A 21,031-nucleotide genomic window follows, 5' to 3' on the forward strand; every position below is an offset into this window, starting at 1 on the left:
TACCTATTGACCAATTTAGCTGCTATACCCTTACCCTCTGTCCTTGAGACAAAGTTTTAGCTCAACACAAATGAATGAAACAAACTCTGGTTACTTACAGTCAAGAAGTACACTCAGTAAGCCACTATTCGCTCTGAATCTGATTACAGAAGTCAGGGCTGATTTATCCAAATTCTACAATGGCCCTAATTATGTAAACAAAGCCAGGGTGTCACTCGGCGGCAAGTACCCTGAAATTATTATTATTATTATTGTGTAGCATTATTTATGAAATTAATTATTCTTAACAACATTGGTATTGTATTTTAAGTATTTAAATAATGAGACGAGAGTATCATTAATTGACAACCATCCGTTCTATTGCAGGGAACGTGCAACATTCCAGTGTAGAAGCTCTCTCGCTTACTACAAAATGTGTAAATAATAATAAATATTAAAATAATAATAAAAATATAAATCTTTAAATAAAATCACAACAATAGAATCACATGTGCAACATTCCACTCTCTAGAGGCTCTCAAGAGAACTTGGAGCTTATACAGTAGCTTTCCTGTGGAAAAATAATACAAACTTAACTGCAACAATATAGCTGCAAGCAGCAATGGGGTGGCCAAGCAGGTCAGATGACCCAGAAGAAACTTTCGACATCCTCAGAAGAGTGTTCCGAGTACACGCAGCAAGTTTGGCGTGAATCCATCAAAGATTTGCTGAGATACAACACAACTTTCTGTTTGGCGGCTCTGCTGCCGATTTCGATTGGCTGTACCCGACAAACGATTTCGAAAATCTAAAAGCATTTTGATAGTTTGTGTGAGGATTGCATTGACTATAGCTTGTAGCTTGACTACAGGTAGCTAGCGACTGCGGTGTACCTGGCTTCCTTTGCAGTGGCTTACAGTCTCGCTAAACAGAGAACCAGAGACATGACAAGCTTGTCGGCTTTGGCTGGATTCGAACCTCTGACGTTGCAGTTGCCAGGACATCAACTTATCCTAGTGAGCGATTCTCAGTGCTGCAAATCACAGTTCAGTTACTGGGTAAAAATATAAGCAGTTTTTCCTGTGGCAAGCGGTTGTCCGATTTGGCCCAAGTTTAAACAGCTGTAATTCAGTCCTATTCTGACATGTCAAGGTGATTGTGGTCTGAAGATAATCTGTCCCAAATTTGGTGAATATTTGATAAATTTTGTAGGACGATTAGGACAAAAACGTTTTATTAATTTATTCAAAATGGCGGCATCAATTCGGCTGGTATCACAAGTTAACATGTGTCAGACACGGGATCGCCCCCCTAGAGGTTAGAGGACACATATCTACAAAGCACAATAAATCTGACTCTTCTTGAGTATAGATCCCCTGAGAATGAAACATTATCATTACCATTATACTGTTAGACAGCTACTGTGGCATACCTGGCTTCACTAAACAGATAAACCAGTATCATGACATGCTTGATGACTGTGGCTGGGTTCAAACCTATGACCTTGCACTTCAGAGGAACCCGTCTTATCCCAGTGAGCTATTCTCACTGCAGGGGAATGCTGTGTTCAGTTACTGTATAAAAAAAGTAAGCAGTTTCTCCCGTGGGAAGCGTTGTCAGATTTGACCCAAGTATAAAAAGCTGTAATTCCGTCCTATTTTGACATGTCAAGGTGATTGTGGTCTGAAAATGATTTGATTACATGTCCATGAAAATAGGAGCAACGGCGAACGAGGAGTTTGTTTTTATGAAAATTCCAAATGGCCGACGCCCAAAATGGCGGACACGGGACAATGTGATATATTTCGACTTAGTATGCCACGTAGAATCAGAACAGACCAATCTTGTGATTAATGACAAATCTGTTCAGAAGTTATGATGCAAGAAATCCGATGCACTGGATAGATGTAGCATCACTATATCTACAAGCACAATAAATCTGACTCTTCATGAGTATAAATCCCCTGGGAATGAAACATTATCGTGACCATTATGATTATACTGCTCGACAGCTACTGTCGCATACCTGGCTTCACTAAACAGATAAACCAGTATCATGACATGCTTGAGACTTTGGCTGGATTCGAACCTACGACCTTGCACTTCAAAGGAGCCCGTCTTATCCCAGTGAGCCATTTTCAGCGCTGGGAATTGCTGTGTACAGTTACTGTATACAAAAAGTAAGCCGTTTCTCCTGTGGCACGCGTGGTCAGATTTGGCCCAAGTTTAAACAGCTGTAATTCAGTCCTATTTTGACATGTCAAGGTGATTGTGGTCTGAAGATAATCTGTGCCAAATCTGGTGAATATTGGATACATTGTGTAGGAGTAGGAAAAAAAGTTTAATTCATTCATTCAAAATGGCGGCCTCATCAATTTGTCTGGTATCATGCGTTAACATGCGTCAGACGCGGGATCTCCTAAGATATCACGAGACATAGGAATCACTTAAATACGACAAACAAATCAACAGTTATTGGTCAAAACACAATTGCCTATTGTAGCGCCCCCTAGAACTCAAATGACCCTACCTTTTTCGGACCTCTTAATAACAGGGTCATGAATCCATACACCAAGTTTGGAGTCAATGCATCAAAGATTCACTAAGATATGACCTCACTTCCCTTTTTCCGGATCAGTTGCTGAATTTGATTGGCTGTAACTAACAAACGGTTGCGAAAATCAAAGCTCCAGGGGATATCTTTTGTGAGGCTTGGTCTGAAGATCATCTGTGGCAATTTTGAAGAAGATTCGACAAGAATTGTAGGAGGAGTAGCGATTTCTCGCGTTTCTCCTTAACATTCAAAATGGCGGAGAATCTATATGACTGGGTATGACGTCATAGAGTGCGTTGAACTTGTCTTGATCCAGGGAATCCAATGATACCTCATTTTGGAAAATGCGGCATATGGTTCAAAAGTACTCAAGAGCGCTGACAGCTGATTATTTAGCTGTGCTCTGACTGCGTGATATGACGAGATGCTAGTGACGCGCTAAGGTCTCTGAGTCTCCTGCATTAACAAGTTCTGCTTGATTAGCAAGCTATTTTTACTAATGTTTTGTTAGCTATTGAATGGTAATGCAAGCTAGCTAAAAACAATGTTAGTTAGCTTGGCTAAACTGGTTTTCATAGCAACAGAACCCAACAAATCATATCAGTTGAACTTTATTCAGAAAGGGGGGATCTGTATTTTTTACTGTACTCTTAACGCATGACTATGTTTAACTTAATGTCTGCACCTCTCTGTCACCAACTGTCTCTGGAGTGGAGGGTGGGGGCTTCATATCCAACAAATTACACCCCTGAACTTTTAAAACAGATCTAATGGCCTACTACAATTGTAAATACCCTATGGCTTCTTCTCCAATTGGGCCTCAATACAATGTCATCTAATATTTTCTGCCCATTCTGCATAGTTTTTGGGGACTTTCCACACCAGCACCCTTTGCCCAGTCCCTCTATTCTGACCTACTACATGTGTTTTCCAACACCAGTTACAATCAACCCTGGGCAGGGACGGCGCCAGAGAATTTTTAATACAGGTTCTGAGGAGGTGCTAGATCATTGACAGGGGGAGCTGTGCAATTATATATACATAAATACAATTAATAAAGAAGCAGTACTTCTCTTGAGTGGTTTTTATTCAAGGATTAAACATTTAGACTTTCATCAAAGTAAAAAATGCTGGTTTGTCCTTTTTCATCAATGTTCTCAAAAAAGCAGACTGCAGAGTGACTGTGTCTATGGGGTGACTGTCTGTCTGTGTCTCTGGAGGGCGGGCAGGCCAGCTGAATGAAGCTGTCCAGCTAGAGAGGGATAGTCCAGCAAGGGGTCTGTGATGCTCTCAGCATTCTTTGTTGTTGCTCTCAGCATCCTCTATTGAACTCTGTTGAGCAGGCCTCTGCATGACCCTCCAGACCTGTAAAAGTAAAGAAAGGATCCATTTCAGTTCAGTTACATCCATCTACACTTGACATAAACTACAGTTTTGACTGGGAAATGCAGTGGCATTACTTGAACTTGAATCCAAATGTGTTGACCTGATGGAGACCCATGCAAGTCCCTCAAAACACGGGTTCGATTCCAGGCTCTGGCAAGAGTATTTAGCTCTAAACTGGTCAATATATACACATCTGACAAAAGACCAGCTCGACCCTTGCCTGTAAACAGTTATTCTGACTGTCAGAGACCTTTAAATAGCCTGACTTACTGAAATTGGCAAAACTAGCCTGGCTAACATAGGTCCCTTTCTCAGGGCATATGATGAATGAAACAGGCTCGCCTTGAAAAATCAGATATACTGGCTATCTTTAGCAGGCCCTTGTCTACAAAAAGCAGTCCTCCCTGACGTTTTTGGAGTAGAATTGAGTGAAATACAAAATTGTTTACACACTGCCAGTGGGCGAGCCGAGCCTGACTCTGAGGCTAACTTCAAAACAATGTACCCTCGGGACGCAGTATCACTCCAATTGCAAGTCCACAAATCACAAAAATAATCGGAGCATCTGGCTAAAAGCACAATTCCCACATCTCCTAAAGGCTGCCCTCCTCGACCTTTTTAGTGTAGACCTAACTGTAAAATGGTGAACTTATGAACATGACGCGACCAAAACATGGCTGCCGCCTAAGCCTATGTGGTCTCCCTGGCGCATAGGCTTATTAAAAAGACTTTCACGCCCCAAATCAAAATTCTGAGCCGACAGGTCTGTGGGGAATTGCTTTTTCTCCTATAGGCTGCCCTCCTCGACCTTTTTGATGAACAATTCGCCGAGATGCAAAATGACTCACTAATTAAAAACACAGAGGAAAAAAGCTAGAGCTACAGTAGCTACTTTTCGAGTTCGGTTTTCCGTCACTTCAGACTCACGATCTAAAGGTCTAGAAGTGCTAAAACCTTCACCATAATTCAAGAGTAGTGTACTTTCACGAAACCAATCATTGATTCTAGCTTAAAATGTGTAAAAATAGGACTTACCGAACGTGGCTGCCTCCAACACTATCAGGTGATTCCAGTTGAAAACAACAATGGCCGCCGAAAACTAATTTATATTCGTAACGGCGAGCTGCGATTGGAAGCGAAATAAAACAGGAGCTAAAAACAGAGGGTGGGGGCTTGGTCAGCATACAATTTCCAGAAAGGATGTGTGTGCGTCTCGCCAAGCTCGCGCGTGTGTCAAGTAGGGTGACCACCTGTCCCGCTTTGCGCTGTATCGCACAGCATTTTCAATATGGGACGTGCGGGACAAGGGGTGAAAATGCTGTGCGACACAACGCAAAGCGCGACAGGTGGTCATCCTAGTGTCAAGGGGCAGGATGAGTCTGAGAATTTGGAGCACGCGCGCTGTAGAGCAATTCAATTGAATTCAATCATATATTGACATATCAAGGTGAAATTGCGTATGGTACTTCAGAATGATGTCATCTTGAAGGCACAAAGGTTTGAAAAACCATCAGTCAAAATTATATATGATTTATTAACACAAAGATATTGTGGCAATGTGGACATTTACATAAATACACTTCTTTCAGCCATTTTGTATTGCATTCCTTATTCAATTCAAATAACCCTATAGAAAGACATGTATTCCACAAATCTGTAACAATTTTCAAGTCGATTGGATCTATGGTTCATGAGGAGAAGGGTTTTGAAAGTTGTACCAAATTTGGACAGTACAGCAAAATCTATCATGGCGGACCTTATGGGTTCTTGAGGCTTTTTTGTTCCCCATGAGAAATAAGGCATGTGTACCAATTTTCAGGCATTTTGGAATAATGGGGCTCTGGGGAAATCACGTAGACTTTGGGCGAGGCTTATAGCGCCACCTATGGGCGTACATGGGCCATTAGCGGTCTGGGAGTAGTGAGTGACCTGTTGTATCATTGGGCCAAATTTGAAAAAATCTGGTCAAGGACTTTTACATTTACATTTACATTTAGTCATTTAGCAGACGCTCTTATCCAGAGCGACTTACAGTAAGTACAGTGACATTCCCCCCGAAGCAAGTAGAGTGAAGTGCCTTGCCCAAGGACACAACGTCATTTTGCACGGCTGGGAATCGAACTGGCAACCTTCAGATTACTAGCCCGACTCCCTCACCGGTCAGCCATCTGACTTTTTGAGCTATTGGGCCATTTAGCAGAGAAATATAATAATAAGAATAAGAATACTAACAAAAACAATAGGTTTCCTCCTACCGGAGGAACCCTAATAACTAGAGAGGGTACATTTGTAACGGATAGGAGTTTTAACTCGGATCCTTGAGGCACACAACCGACACGGTGAAATAATTTACAAAAAATATCCCTTTATTAATACACAGTTCTAAAAAAACAGAAGACTTAAGTCATGAGCAAATCGCAGCTCTACACCTGGTGCCAAAAGCTAATGTTAGCAAATCCACAGCAATTCACATCAAATTCACAGCAAAACCCACAGCAATTTCACTGCAAACCCACAGCAATTTCACTGCAAACCCACAACACTGCAAACATTATAGTACACCATAAACGTATGCCGCAAAACGGCGATAGGCTCATAACCCCCAGTCCCTCACGGAAGTAGCAGAAGATCCAGATTAATATAAAAGTAAGTAAAAAATAGCCCACTCATGAGAGGATTTGTCCAGCTATACCACCAGTCCAGACACCACTCACGACCCAGCTGATGACTCAGGGCTCCAGTGTAACGCAGCCGCAAGCGCACCGCAGTTCCACCAAAACTGTCCTTTCACAGCGGTGGCGTACGTTTCCCACAGAACTGCGGAAGAAGAACAAGATAAATCAGGACCCGCACTGGCAGTGAAGTTAAACCACCAGGCTGTTACACGGCAATGTGGTACAGGCAAGAGTATTTCCCTTCCCTTTGCTGCCGAAATCGAGAGCGTTGTATGTCTTTTGGCGGTGCTCACGATACCAGTGTTCTCCAGCGTTTCTTGACGTTGTTTCGTTGAGTGCGTTGTATGGTCCTTCAGCTCGATCGTAACGGTTGCTGTTGTTCCACTCTGTGGAGGTTCGTAGTTGAGTCCTTTCTGCGCGCCTGCCACCAACCAGCCCCCCCCGTTGAATGCCGTCCTCCGCATTTAATTCCTCCCGTCACCAATCACGTCGGTCTCATTAGAGACCATTTGGCACACCTGTTGGGGAACGCTACAAACCATACACCATTCTAAAATAATCACTTACAATTGTTCAACCCCGCCCCCTACCAACAGCCAATATTTACATGTCACAATCACAAAACACCCAAACATTGTCGCCCCGTTACACAATTTCTGGGGAAATTGTAGGGTGTGCTTGCTTGCGTCAGTTGCACAGGGGTCCGTTTTTTTATGACATTTTTACAACTGATATTTCTGTCTATTTTATATAAAAATGCATACTTATTATTTATAAAGATTACATAGATTTAAAAGCCTCTTTTTTTTGCTGCTCATTTACAACTCAAAATACGAGTGAAGTGTAGAATGAAATAGATGTCTTCTCATTTCCCCTGCAAGAGGCAGCCTCATAGCTGAATCACAACGAATACATTTGGCAGACCGGTGTAAAAATGTACCTAATCTCTATGATTTACATTTAGTCATTTAGCAGACGCTCTTATCCAGAGGCACAGGGTCGGGAATTGAACTTGCAACCTTCAGATTACTAGCCCGATTTCCTAACCGCTCAGCCATCTGACTCCCATTTTAAACGACCTTTTAAGTTTTTCCCTTCTCGTGATATTTTCAGGCATTTAGCCTACTCATATTGCATTCATTCATTAATAAAAAAAAACTTTGAATATTATTCTACGACGTTACCGGCAGTAGAAGATGGAATCGCGATTCAAACAGTACCATCTGCTAACTGAAAATATGCCCCAAAAAACGTAAATAAGCTTGACATTTATTTAGTGGAAAATCGCTCATTCATAAAAAGCTCACTGGTAGCGATCATTGTCAGTAACAACGCAAAATGTGATATAGCCCTGTGTGGAGAAGCTGCCCTGGTAAATTGTATTACTACAGTACACTAGACTACTGCTGTGTTCGTCTTGGTAGCGATTGCGTTGGTTGAATTAGATTTAACGTTCCGTTGTACGGTTTAGGCTGAAATTAATTATTTTCATGAACAGATTGACAAAGTTTAAGCTGTGGCAATGAAGTTCAGGTTAGTAGTCAGATAGTTTCACCTATTGAAAGACTTTTGATTTAAGTAGGGGGGTGCCGTTCTGTCGCCGTTTGACTTCCTAAACAGCAGATGTTTTTGTAGTGTGTCTCGCGTAGCCTACAGCGTTGCAGTGAGCAACACTGGTTTGAAACCACAGGTAATGATAATTTCACCAACAAATTGTTTACTTGTAATGTAATGTAATAATAAATCCTACAACGAAAATGTATTTGTGAGGAATGTTTATTTTAACGATTGAAAACAGATGCATCATAGACCACTGTAGTATGGTCTATGAGGCTAATCTGTCATGATGCTAATGCTTCAGTGAAATAGTAGATGTGGGCCTACTTCCTTAATAATATCAGCTAATATTGTACATTACATTTCACAATTGTGTTTCACATCACAAAGTAAAATGAGTAAATAGTTATCACCCTGGCCTCTTTGCTTGTGGCGTTTCTGCAGCTGCCTTGCCGTAAAGCTATAGTTAGCCTAGCTATCTCCCAAGTTAACAGATGCGAAACGAATGTTCTGCTACAGGTAGTCACGCGTGTTTTCGTGACGTTAGTGACGTTAGTAACGTCAGTGACCGTGGCTAGCAATTTAGCCACCGTTAGCTTCACTTTTCACCACAAAAACTAAACTTGAGCCTAAACCATGCAACGGAATGTAAATAAAAATACAAGCAACTCAATCGCTACCAAGACTAAACTTTTGACACCTAGGTTGTCTATGTAGGCCAAATATTGACGAAGATTTAGGGTGCCAAAAAGAAATAATAACTAGAAAGGTACATTTCCTGAAGAAAATGTGTGTGTTTGCTGAAAGCAGTTGAAACGATTGTTTTGATGGCTTGAATAGTGAAGAAGGTTTTACAAAAATTTTAAAAGAGGTATGTGCTTTAAAAACAAAATGGTGAGAAAAAGTGTTAAAAGTATATCTGTCATTGTTATGCATTGCAATATTTTCTTACTGTTGAAAATGGAGAAAAAACAGTTATGAAAAGAGTATTTTATTGACTTTCATAAAATTGTAATCGTTAAAAGTAGTGGTGGGCATAGATTATTTTTTTTAATCTAGATTAATCTCACTGTAATCTTGGCGTTAATCTAGATTAAAATGGCTCATTTGAATTCCACCGAAGGCATTCAGAATATGTGTGCTACCCAAATAATGACTAAAAGTAAGTCTTTGAGAACGGGTTTTCATAAGCCAGGTGGCGCATTAGACCAGGGGCTCATCTGTTTCCAAAATGCATCACAAACTGCTTGAGAAAGCTGTTCTACTATGATAATTGGTGATGAAAATAAATTATGTTCAATGAGATGTACTTGTGTTTATTAACTGTTTATTAGATTAGTTAGCTTGGCTGATAGAGCTGTGCTGACGGGCTTGCCTCGGTTGCACTCAAACAGTAGTTTGACGATGACTCTTCCCCTGCGCTACATCAGTGCTTGGCCCGGCATCATCCGCATTAGCTAAGGGATGTTTTGCGTTTAGGTGGTATTTGAGACTGGAAGAACTCCTACAGTAAACTAATTCCGCATAGCACAAGGTGCAAACAACCTTAGTCTTGTCGAGGTTTCCATTGGGAAGCTTCTTAAAAATAAATTTTCCCTGAAGCAAACCAGGCGGCTTCATAGCTGCATCCATGTTAGCACGTTACGTTTGATGTGATAATTTCATACACAAGGCATACACACAGGTTCAAAGACTCGTTCTCGCCCTCTACAGTGCAATTCGGCTAGGTATACATCCGCGCTAAAATATCAAGGTGAAAGTCATTATAGCTTGCGTAGTACAGACCCAGCTCCCAACCCAACTTTGAGAATAGATTAACGGCGATATTTTTTTTATCGCCCGATAAGTGTCTCACGTTAACGCAGCGCGTTAACGCAGCGTGTTAACGCCGATAACGGCCCACCACTAGTTAAAAGTATTAAAGAATGAAAGATTGAGAAACAGAAAAAAGTTTGAAGTTAGAAAAATGAGCAAATGTAGTGATGAAGAGTATATTGCATAACAGTTATCAATATCATAGCAGACAAAAGTATGTCAGCAGTATGAAGGTGAAAAGAAGTGTTGCTTTGAAACCAAAATGGTGAGACAGTGTTAAAAGTATATCTGTCATTGTTATGCATTGCAATATTTTCTCACGGTTGAAAAAGGAGAAAAAAGAGTGATGAAAAGGGTATCTTATTTAATTTCATAAATGTTAAAGCGTTATGTTAGAGCCATTTTATTTCATTCTAAACCTTTTACATTTTTAAACCCTTAGTATTAGTTAGACTTGTACACTTCTTATTTAAGATTCTTATATGTTTAATGTGTGCACCTTCCTGCCACAGTAAATTCCTTGTCTGTGTGATGTTTCTTGGCGAATAAAACCCATTCTGAAAAGTATTAATAATTGAAAGATGTAGAAACAGAAAAAAGTTGTAACAGTGAAGAGCGTTGGCCAATCGGATTGGTTCCTTGTTTCTTGTAACGTAGCAACTGTTGGTGATTGTCAACATTTCTAACCTAGAATCTAGGTTTTAGGTTCAAGATGAAGGATAAACTAATCATGTGTGCCTGCACAACCAGTCCTGTTCAGACACTTAATTTAAAGATGACATCAAAATAATAATCCATAGTGCAGGGTTGCCGATGTTGTCGTTGTCCCTGGTGAGTTTTTTAAATTCAATCTCGTCACATTATGTGACTTTGTTGTGCAACTGGAAAAGCTAGCTACTCTAACTCAGAATGCTGCTGCAAAAAAAGCAGAACTATTGTGGGTGGTAAATAAGATCATGCTACATCTAGCCAGCAGATCATTTCTTGCAAGTGTGTCAAAGTGGTATTTTTACAGACTGTATCAACACCGTAGGCGTGAATAATGCATGCATCGTCATTGTCGTCCATCTTTAGCCGAAGAAGCTAGAGAGAGGATGCAATGGGAGATTTCCTACAGTAAGCTAGATACTGCTTCAAATTGAAAACGGAGACGATCTTTTGATTAAAGACAAGTTCCTTAACCTCTGTTGTCAATATCGCCGAAAAGTAAATACTGTTACGAAGCATTTGTTTGTAGGTAACGAACGATAGACGTAGCTAGTTTCGCCGTTCTATGGCAGCTACAGTACTGTATGATGACAGTCGTAGCTAGCGTTGTAAGCACTCGTCACTAGAATGGCCATAACTTTAAAACAAAAAATCATATTTCAAATCTGTCTGCTGTTCTACATTGCCCACACAATTATGTATATATATATCAACTCTAACATGGCCTGTATCTTGTATTGAAAGTGCTCGAAAATTAGCTTGTCTAATGTATGGTGGACTGAGAAAACATATTTGTCAAAGCGGAGCGAGCGGATGTCGTGGGAGAATTCCTACTGTGTTAGATTTACTGCTTCAAATTGAAAACGGAGAAGAAATTTAGAGTAAAGACAAGTTTCTTAACGTCTGTGTTCAATATCGTCAACTAAAAGTAAAAACTTTTCAGTTACGAAGCTTTTGTTCGTAGTAACGCCAGCTGCAGTAAACCTTTCGTGACCCCGGTTTGGCTGTTCGTGACAGTCGGATATGACAGTGTTGAGACTCGATTTTGGCAGATTTCTGTGAAACTTTCTTAAAGAAAAATAATCTAGCTAGATTATGTACACTTTAAATTCAATGTACATACCTTTTTTGGCCAATTTGGTCGATTGTGGAAAAAAGTAGAACCGTTTTTAGTTATGGAGAGCCATCGCGCTAGCTTGGAATTGCGTTATCCCACTCATCACTTCAGTGGTCATAACTTTTAAACAAAATAGTCTATCTTAAATCTGTCTGCTGTTCTGAATTCACGACAAAAGTACGCACATTTCATACGCTTATCCTCTATCTTGTAGTGAAAGTGGTTAAAAATGAGGTTTTCTAAAAAAGTAATGCAGACGGAGAAGACTTTTGTCAGAATGGCTCCGTGAAATCGTCTTGATAAAGGATGATTTGCCTAACATGATCATATACATATTTACATCATTAGAAAGCCCTAAATCTTGTCTTCAAAATGGTATAAACAGTTCAGGTATATTATTTGAAAAAGTCTGCATATTCAGGCAGGAAAGTGTTAAACAGTGTCAAAAATTTACGCGGTGAGAAACAGTTCTGTCAGTGCATGACGTCACAATTGAATTTGACTTGAACATTCTGAACCATTGAAACCCATTCATTTTTTTTAGCACTTTAAACTTTAATACCTTAAAAACTTTAAAAGTTATCAATGAGAAAAGTAATAGCACACTAGAGCAGTTCAGACTTTATCAAATGAAGTTTGAACGGTGTTTCTAGCTTAAACGGTGTGAAAGGAGTAGGCGACGGAAAAAAGTGGGAGGAAAAAAATAAAAATAAAAAATCAAATCAAACTGGAGAGGGTACAATTTCTGGGGAAATTGTAGGGTGTGCTTGCTTGCGTCGGTTGCACAGGGGTCCGTTTTTGAATTACATTTTTACAACTGATATTTCTGTATATGTTATATAAAAATGCATACTTATTATTTATAAAGATTACATAGATTTAAAAGCATATTTTTTTTGCTGCTCATTTACAACTGAAAATACGAGTGAAGTGTAGAATGAAATAGATGTCTTCTCATTTCCCCTGCAAGAGGCAGCCTCATCGTTGAATCAAAACTAATAAATTTGGCAGACCGGTGTAAAAATTGACCTAATCTCTATGATTTAAACGTCATTTTAAGTTTTTCCCTTCTCATGATATTTTCAGGCATTTAGCCTACTCATTGCATTCATTCATTAATAAAGAACCCCCTTTGAAGATTATTCTACGACGTTACCCGGCAGTAGAAGATGGAATCGCGATTCAAACAGTACCATCTGCTAACTGAAAATATGCCCCCAAAACGTAAATAAGCTTGACATTTATTTAGTGGAAAATCGCTCATTTATAAAAAGCTCACTGGTAGCGATCATTGTCAGTAACAACGCAAAATGCGATATAGCCCTGTGTGGAGAAGCTGCCCCGGTAAATTGTACTACTACGGTACAGTACTAGACTACTGCTGTGTTCGTCTTGGTACTGTAGCGATTGCGTTGGTTGAATTGGATTTAACGTTCCGTTGTACGGTTTAAGCTGAAATTAATTATTTTCATGAACAGATTGACAACGTTTAGGCTGTGGCAATGAAGTTCAGGTTAGTAGTTAGATAGACTTTTGATTTAAGTAAGGGGAGTGCCGAACATGTTCCTAAACAGCTGTGTAAGTTAGATGTTTTTGTCTGTGTCTCGCGTAAGCTACAGCGTTGCAGTGAGCTACACTGGTTTGAAACCACAGGTAATGGTCATTTCACCAACAAATCGTTTACTAATGTCAGAATAAATCCTACAACGAAAATGCACTTCCAGTTACGAAGCGTTTGTTCGTACGATTAACGCCAGCTGCAGCAAACACTTACCCCAGCCCCGGTTTGGCTGTTCGTGACGGTCAGCTAAGACAGTCTTGAGCCTTTGATTTTTGCAGATTTCTGTGAAACTTGCTAAAATAAAAACGATCTAGCTAGATTATGTACACTTTAAGATCAATGTACATACCTTGTTTGGCCAATTTGGTCGATTGTGGAAAATAAGTCGAAACGTTTTTAGTTATGGAGAGCCATCGCGCTAGCTCGATTATAAGAGAGAACTAGAAAGGCATTTCCTGCTGAAAATGCGTTGGAATGCTGAAAGATGAAATTATTTTTCTTAAATTGCAGAAAATACAGAAATGAGAAAATACCCGCAAGCTGAAATGAATGTCAAAAATGTGTGAGTCACACAAAAGAGGCAGTGTGGAAACTGAACTGCATCATCGAACAAAGCTAAGAGCTGAAATACAATGCGGGAGAAGCTGAAAGCTGAACTGTTAAACAGAAGAAGAAGTAGGCCTAGGCTAGCTAGTCATAAAAATAATATTATAGTCTTAACAGCTGAAATTATAGTTTGGATAGTAATAGCAGTAGCAGATGTGTGCATTGAGTGCGTTTACTCGGCTTTCTTAGTAGGATTCAATGTGTTGATTGAATGAAACATACAGCAGTAGGGCCGATACAGGAAGACACGGCGACACTTTGTTGCAGAAGGATGATGGTGCAAGTTTTGTCCGTGGAGCATACAACGATTAATAAAAAGAATCATGTAGACGCACTTATTGAGTAATCGCATAACTAATTACACATGTAATCGGAGTAATCGTATGGCATAAACCGACAATTGCTAGTAATCGGGTTTCTCATGGTCAAGTAAACGCACTCAGTGGCGTAGTAGAATAAAACAGTTCCATTAGCAATAGTAGTAAAAGAGATATTAGCGGCACCTGCAGAGTCACCTCTTGTAAATTGAATCAAACTCTGTCTTGTGACTCCACTAATCAGCTAATACCAATCACCTGCGTGAGAGACTGAGTGGTGCGTGTCTGTCGTTGCCACGGTGATGGTGCAGCTATGATTGCTAACGCGCTGAGGGCAGAGAATAACAGAAATGTAGCTAGAATCCACACCTCAAACAAGTTAACCTAGACGCAAAACTATACGTCCAATCCCAAAAATAAGGATATTTTCCGAGACCCAAGACTCGAAACCAGAGATGTCCTTTATATGTCTGTGCGGTCAGAAATACGACTCTACCGGCAGTTTAAAAAACATCTACAGTACTTTCGAATTTCTCTGACGAATTTTACTCACCTCTCCATTGAAGTTAGTGAGAGAATTTGAAAGGCTGCTCTCGCTTCAAGGCTCATAGCTGAAAATCTGTAAATGTGAGCTCTTTAGTAGTTACATTGGCTGAAAGAGGACAATTTTTCCTACATTTTAAGGTATAATTTGTTTCTGTAAGTTAAACTATATGAACGTTAGAGGAATTTGTTTGACAAATTAGTTGAATATCAGAAAAAGAGCAGCTCATTCATAAAAATCAAGAAGGAGCAAACATTTTAATGTATTTCAAACTGTCATAATTCAAAATTGGCTGAACATTTTAAAAAGCTGAATCATTTGGGAATAGCTGAATGTCTTGTGAACATTTTAAAGGTTGAATGGTGTCTCTAGCTGAAAGTAAGCTGAAGTAGTTACGTTTGAAAGAGGAGGAAGCTTTTTAATGATTTGAAAGGATTTACCATTACTTTTAATGGGAGAATAATTTGCACAAAAACCTTAATGTCTTAAAAAGTATAAAAGTGAGAAATACCAAAAGTCATAGCCATCATCTCCTGAAGGAGCTGAACGTTTTGATACAAAAGTTGTAGGAATCGGTTAAAGTATGCAGAACGAGTTAAAGGCCAAAAAACGGCGGAAGAACTAAGAAGTTGAAAAACAATAGTGAGAATGCTGAACAGCATTCTCACAACTAGAAAAGGCTGTTCCTGCGAAACAGCAGTGAGAATGCTGAAAACCTGAATGGGGATAACTGACCATGCTAAAAAATCTGAAATAGTATTTTTATATAAAATATACAGAAATATCAGTTGTAAAAATGTCATTCAAAAACGGACCCCTGTGCAACCGACGCAAGCAAGCACACCCTACAATTTCCCCAGAAATTGTACCCTCTCTAGCTTACATCTGAGATACCAAAATTCTACATGAATTGTAAATTAGGGTTTTTGAAACAGGTCAATTGTAGATAGAACCTTATAGTTCTAAAAACTAACAGCCGCCTTGGAATTATAAGGTTCTATCTTAAAAAACTGAAAAAGGAACAATGATTATCAAATAAGTTTAACAATTTACTTATACATACTGTTGGGATGTTCAATTTATATAATAAAAAGTGTATTTTTATTGGTTAATATGTTAAATCTTCATGCATTCATGCACTTACAGCTATAACACTATTTTTCCAGTGCGTCATTTTTCCTTTCATCTTTCTTATTCAAGATAATAGTAATTTAATAATGTTAAATGTAAATGAATGATTTAAAAAATACATGGTCTGATGAAGGTCAGGTCCTTCAGTTTATCAAAGTATTTTCAGTAGAAAACCAAAATGAGTTGAAAGAATATTTAAAATCAGTCTTTATTTTTTTAGTTTATCAAATCATTTTCAAACAATTTAAATGTAAAATTCATCATACATCACACATGGCAATACTGACACTCATTCAGATAAAACTAATCAGAAATGTTTTGCTTATGAACAAGGTATTTCAAACTCAAGACTGGTTACTTAAAATCGAACTTATTTGAGATTCTGCTCCTAGCAATGAAAATAATTTAATGCAATAACAATATACATAGTATCTCTTACTATACACATACATCATTTTTAGTAGAAAGTTATAAGCTGAAGCTTCAAAGCAACCGAAAGGTATTTTTGAAAGGGACTGGAGCAGCATTCCAACAATGATTTGAAAGGATGTACCATTACTTTTAAAAGGAGAATAATTTGCACAAAAACCTTAATATTTTAAAAAGTATAAAAGTGAGAAATGAGAAAATACCCGCAAGCTGAAATGAATTTCAAAAATGTGTGAGTCACACAAAAGAGGCAGTGTGGAAGCTGAACTGCATCATCTTAACAAAGCTAAGAGCTAAAATAGCCTACAATGTGGGAGAAGCTGAAAGCTTAACTGTTAAACAGAAGAAGTAGGCTAGCTAGTCGTAACAAGAATATTATCGTTTTAACAGATTAAATTATAGTTGGGATAGTATTAGCAGTAGCAGATTTAGCCTATGCGTTTACTCGGCTTTCTTAGTTGGATTCAATGTGTTGATGGAATGAAACATACAGCAGTAGGGCCGATACAGGAAGACACGGCGACACTTTGTTGCAGAAGGATGATGGTGCAAGATTTGTCCGTGGAGCATACAACGATTAATAAAAAAGATACATGTAGACGCGTTTATTGAGTAATCGCATAACTAATTACACATGTAAACGGAGTAATCGTATTATTGGCATAAACCGACAATTGCTAGTAATCGTGTTTCTCATGGTCAAGTAAACGTACCAATCACCTGTGTGAGAGACTGAGTGGTGCGTGTCTGTCGTTACGGTGATGGTGCAGCTATGATTGCTAACGCGCTGAGGGCAGAGAATAAGAGAAATGTAGCTAGAATCCACACCTCAAACAAGATAACCTAGACGCAAAACTGTACATCCAATCCAAAATATAAGGATATTTTCCGAGACCCAAGACTCTGCCGAAACCAGAGATATTCTTTATATGTCTGTGCAGTCAGAAATACGACTCTACCTGCAGTTTCAAAAACGTGTTCCTTTTGCTTTCCTGGTGCTTGTTTGTTTGGTTGCCACGGTGATGGCGCAGCTGTGATAGCTAACGAGCTAGGCAGAGAGAAAAACGAACATTTACCTAGCATCCACACCTCAAACAAGTTGACCTAGACGCAAAACTATACGTCCAATCCAAAATATAAGGATATTTTCCGAGACCCAAGACTCTGCCGAAACCAGTGATGTCCTTTATATGTCTGTGCGGTCAGAAATACGACTCTATCGGCAGTTTCAAAATCTTGTTCCTTCTTGCTTTCTCTGACTGATTTTACTCACCTCTCCATTGAAGTTAGTGAGAGAATTTGAAAGGCTGCTCTCGCTTCAAGGCTCATAGCTGAAAATCTGTAAATGTGAGCTCTTTAGTAGTTACATTGGCTGAAAGAGGACAATTTTTCCTACATTTTAAGGTATAACTTGTTTCTGTAAGTTAAACTATATGAACGTTAGAGGAATTTGTTTGACAAATTAGTTGAATATCAGAAAAAGAGCAGCAAGCAGAGTGGCACACTCTGCTTGCTGCTCATTCATAAAAATCAAGAAGGAGCAAACATTTTAATGTATTTCAAACTGTCATAATTCAAAATTGGCTGAACATTTGAAAAAGCTGAATCATTTGGGAATAGCTGAATGTCTTGTGAACATTTTAAAGGTTGAATGGTGTCTCTAGCTGAAAGTAAGCTGAAGTAGTTACGTTTGAAAGAGGAGGAAGATTTTTAATGATTTGAAAGGATTTACCATTACTTTTAATGGGAGAATAATTTGCACAAAAACCTTAATGTCTTAAAAAGTATAAAAGTGAGAAATACCAAAAGTCATAGCCATCATCTCCTGAAGGAGCTGAACGTTTTGATACAAAAGTTGTAGGAATCGGTTAAAGTATGCAGAACGAGTTAAAGGCCAAAAAACGGCGGAAGAACTAAGAAGTTGAAAAACAATAGTGAGAATGCTGAACAGCATTCTCACAACTAGAAACGGCTGTTCCTGCGAAACAGCAGTGAGAATGCTGAAAACCTGAATGGGGATAGCTGACCATGCTAAAAAAGCTGAAAATAGTGAAAATTTAGTAGAAAGTTATAAGCTGAAGCTTCAAAGCAACCGAAAGGTATTTTTGAAAGGGACTGGAGCAGCATTCCAACAATGATTTGAAAGGATTTACCATTACTTTTAAAGGGAGAATAATTTGCACAAAAACCTTAATATTTTAAAAAGTATAAAAGTGAGAAATGAGAAAATACCCGCAAGCTGAAATGAATTTCAAAAATGTGTGAGTCACACAAAAGAGGCAGTGTGGAAGCTGAACTGCATCATCTTAACAAAGCTAAGAGCTAAAATAGCCTACAATGTGGGAGAAGCTGAAAGCTGAACTGTTAAACAGAAGAAGAAGTAGGCTAGCTAGTCGTAACAAGAATATTATCGTTTTAACAGATTAAATTATAGTTGGGATAGTATTAGCAGTAGCAGATGTAGCCTATGCGTTTACTCGGCTTTCTTAGTTGGATTCAATGTGTTGATGGAATGAAACATACAGCAGTAGAGCCGATACAGGAAGACACGGCGACACTTTGTTGCAGAAGGATGATGGTGCAAGTTTTGTCCGTGGAGCATACAACGATTAATAAAAAAGAATCATGTAGACGTGTTTATTGAGTAATCGCATAACTAATTACACATGTAAACGGAGTAATCGTATTATTGGCATAAACCGACAATTGCTAGTAATCGTGTTTCTCATGGTCAAGTAAACGTACCAATCACCTGTGTGAGAGACTGAGTGGTGCGTGTCTGTCGTTACGGTGATGGAGCAGCTATGATTGCTAACGCGCTGAGGGCAGAGAATAAGAGAAATGTAGCTAGAATCCACACCTCAAACAAGATAACCTAGACGCAAAACTGTACGTCCAATCCAAAATATAAGGATATTTTCCGAGACCCAAGACTCTGCCGAAACCAGAGATATTCTTTATATGTCTGTGCAGTCAGAAATACGACTCTACCTGCAGTTTCAAAAACGTGTTCCTTTTGCTTTCCTGGTGCTTGTTTGTTTGGTTGCCACGGTGATGGCGCAGCTGTGATAGCTAACGAGCTAGGCAGAGAGAAAAACGAACATTTACCTAGCATCCACACCTCAAACAAGTTGACCTAGACGCAAAACTATACGTCCAATCCAAAATATAAGGATATTTTCCGAGACCCAAGACTCTGCCGAAACCAGAGATGTCCTTTATATGTCTGTGCGGTCAGAAATACGACTCTATCGGCAGTTTCAAAATCTTGTTCCTTCTTGCTTTCTCTGACTGATTTTACTCACCTCTCCATTGAAGTTAGTGAGAGAATTTGAAAGGCTGCTCTCGCTTCAAGGCTCATAGCTGAAAATCTGTAAATGTGAGCTCTTTAGTAGTTACATTGGCTGAAAGAGGACAATGTTTCCTACATTTTAAGGTATAACTTGTTTCTGTAAGTTAAACTATATGAACGTTAGAGGAATTTGTTTGACAATTTAGTTGAATATCAGAAAAAGAGCAGCATTCATAAAAATCGAGAAGGAGCAAACATTTTAATGTATTTCAAACTGTCATAATTCAAAATTGGCTGAATATTTGAAAAAGCTGAATCATTTGGGAATAGCTGAATGTCTTGTGAACATTTTAAAGGTTGAATGGTGTCTCTAGCTGAAAGTAAGCTGAAGTAGTTACTTTTGAAAGAGGAGGAAGCTTTTTAATGATTTGAAAGGATTTACCATTACTTTTAATGGGAGAATAATTTGCACAAAAACCTTAATGTCTTAAAAAGTATAAAAGTGAGAAATACCAAAAGTCATAGCCATCATCTCCTGAAGGAGCTGAACGTTTTGATACAAAAGTTGTAGGAATCGGTTAAAGTATGCAGAACGAGTTAAAGGCCAAAAAACGGCGGAAGAACTAAGAAGTTGAAAAACAATAGTGAGAATGCTGAACAGCATTCTCACAATTAAGAGAAACAGGAAAACAATAGTGAGTGTGCTTTGCCATCTCACATATATATTATTATTGTGAGAATGATATATGTGAGAGAACAAAGGTTGTGCCCTTGCCGAAGGCAAAGCACACCCAATAAAACTAACAATAACAATAGGTTTCCTCCTTACGGAGGAATCCTAATGAAGATAAAAGTTGCACAGGAAGTCAGCAATTAAACAAAAAAACAACATGTATATCTATCTGTATAGTGTCTCACTCACTCACTCTCACATCCTTTACTCACTCTCTCACTTCACTCACTTCACGCACGCAGTCACTCACTCGGAGAGGGCATACTAGAGTATTCAAACCTTGCTTCTGATTAAGCAGCATCACTGGAAAATTTGCCTTGATAAATATAAGCATATCAGCATTTTTAGGAGTCAACCTGTTCCTCTTCTCATCTAAAATATGTCCTGCTGTGCTGAAAAGTCGCTCGCTATCTACACTTGTACAAGGTGCGGAGAGCAAGACTCGTACTGCTTGTGCGAGAGCAGGAAAGAGGTCTTTATTGGCCTTCCAAAAAGCAGTGGCTGTCCATGACTGTTTTCGTTCGAATGAGGGTCTCACAGAGTAACGTAGCACGTGCGATTCTGAAAATTATTAATAGTTCATCATACAGTATATAGTTTAAAAAATATTAAACTATTTTCCGATAG

The 21,031-nt window shown here is 38.9% G+C and overlaps 1 protein-coding gene across 1 annotated transcript in view; it reads left to right on the forward strand.

The window, feature by feature from the left end:
- The window catches only part of tmem259 (transmembrane protein 259), an 85,687-nt gene that overhangs the window by 49,678 nt on the left and 14,978 nt on the right, over positions 1-21,031 (forward strand). The gene's annotated exons all lie outside the window — the stretch shown is intronic.

This window comes from Osmerus eperlanus, chromosome 24 (assembly GCF_963692335.1).
Source record: "Osmerus eperlanus chromosome 24, fOsmEpe2.1, whole genome shotgun sequence".
Classification (NCBI taxonomy): Eukaryota; Metazoa; Chordata; class Actinopteri; order Osmeriformes; family Osmeridae; genus Osmerus; species Osmerus eperlanus.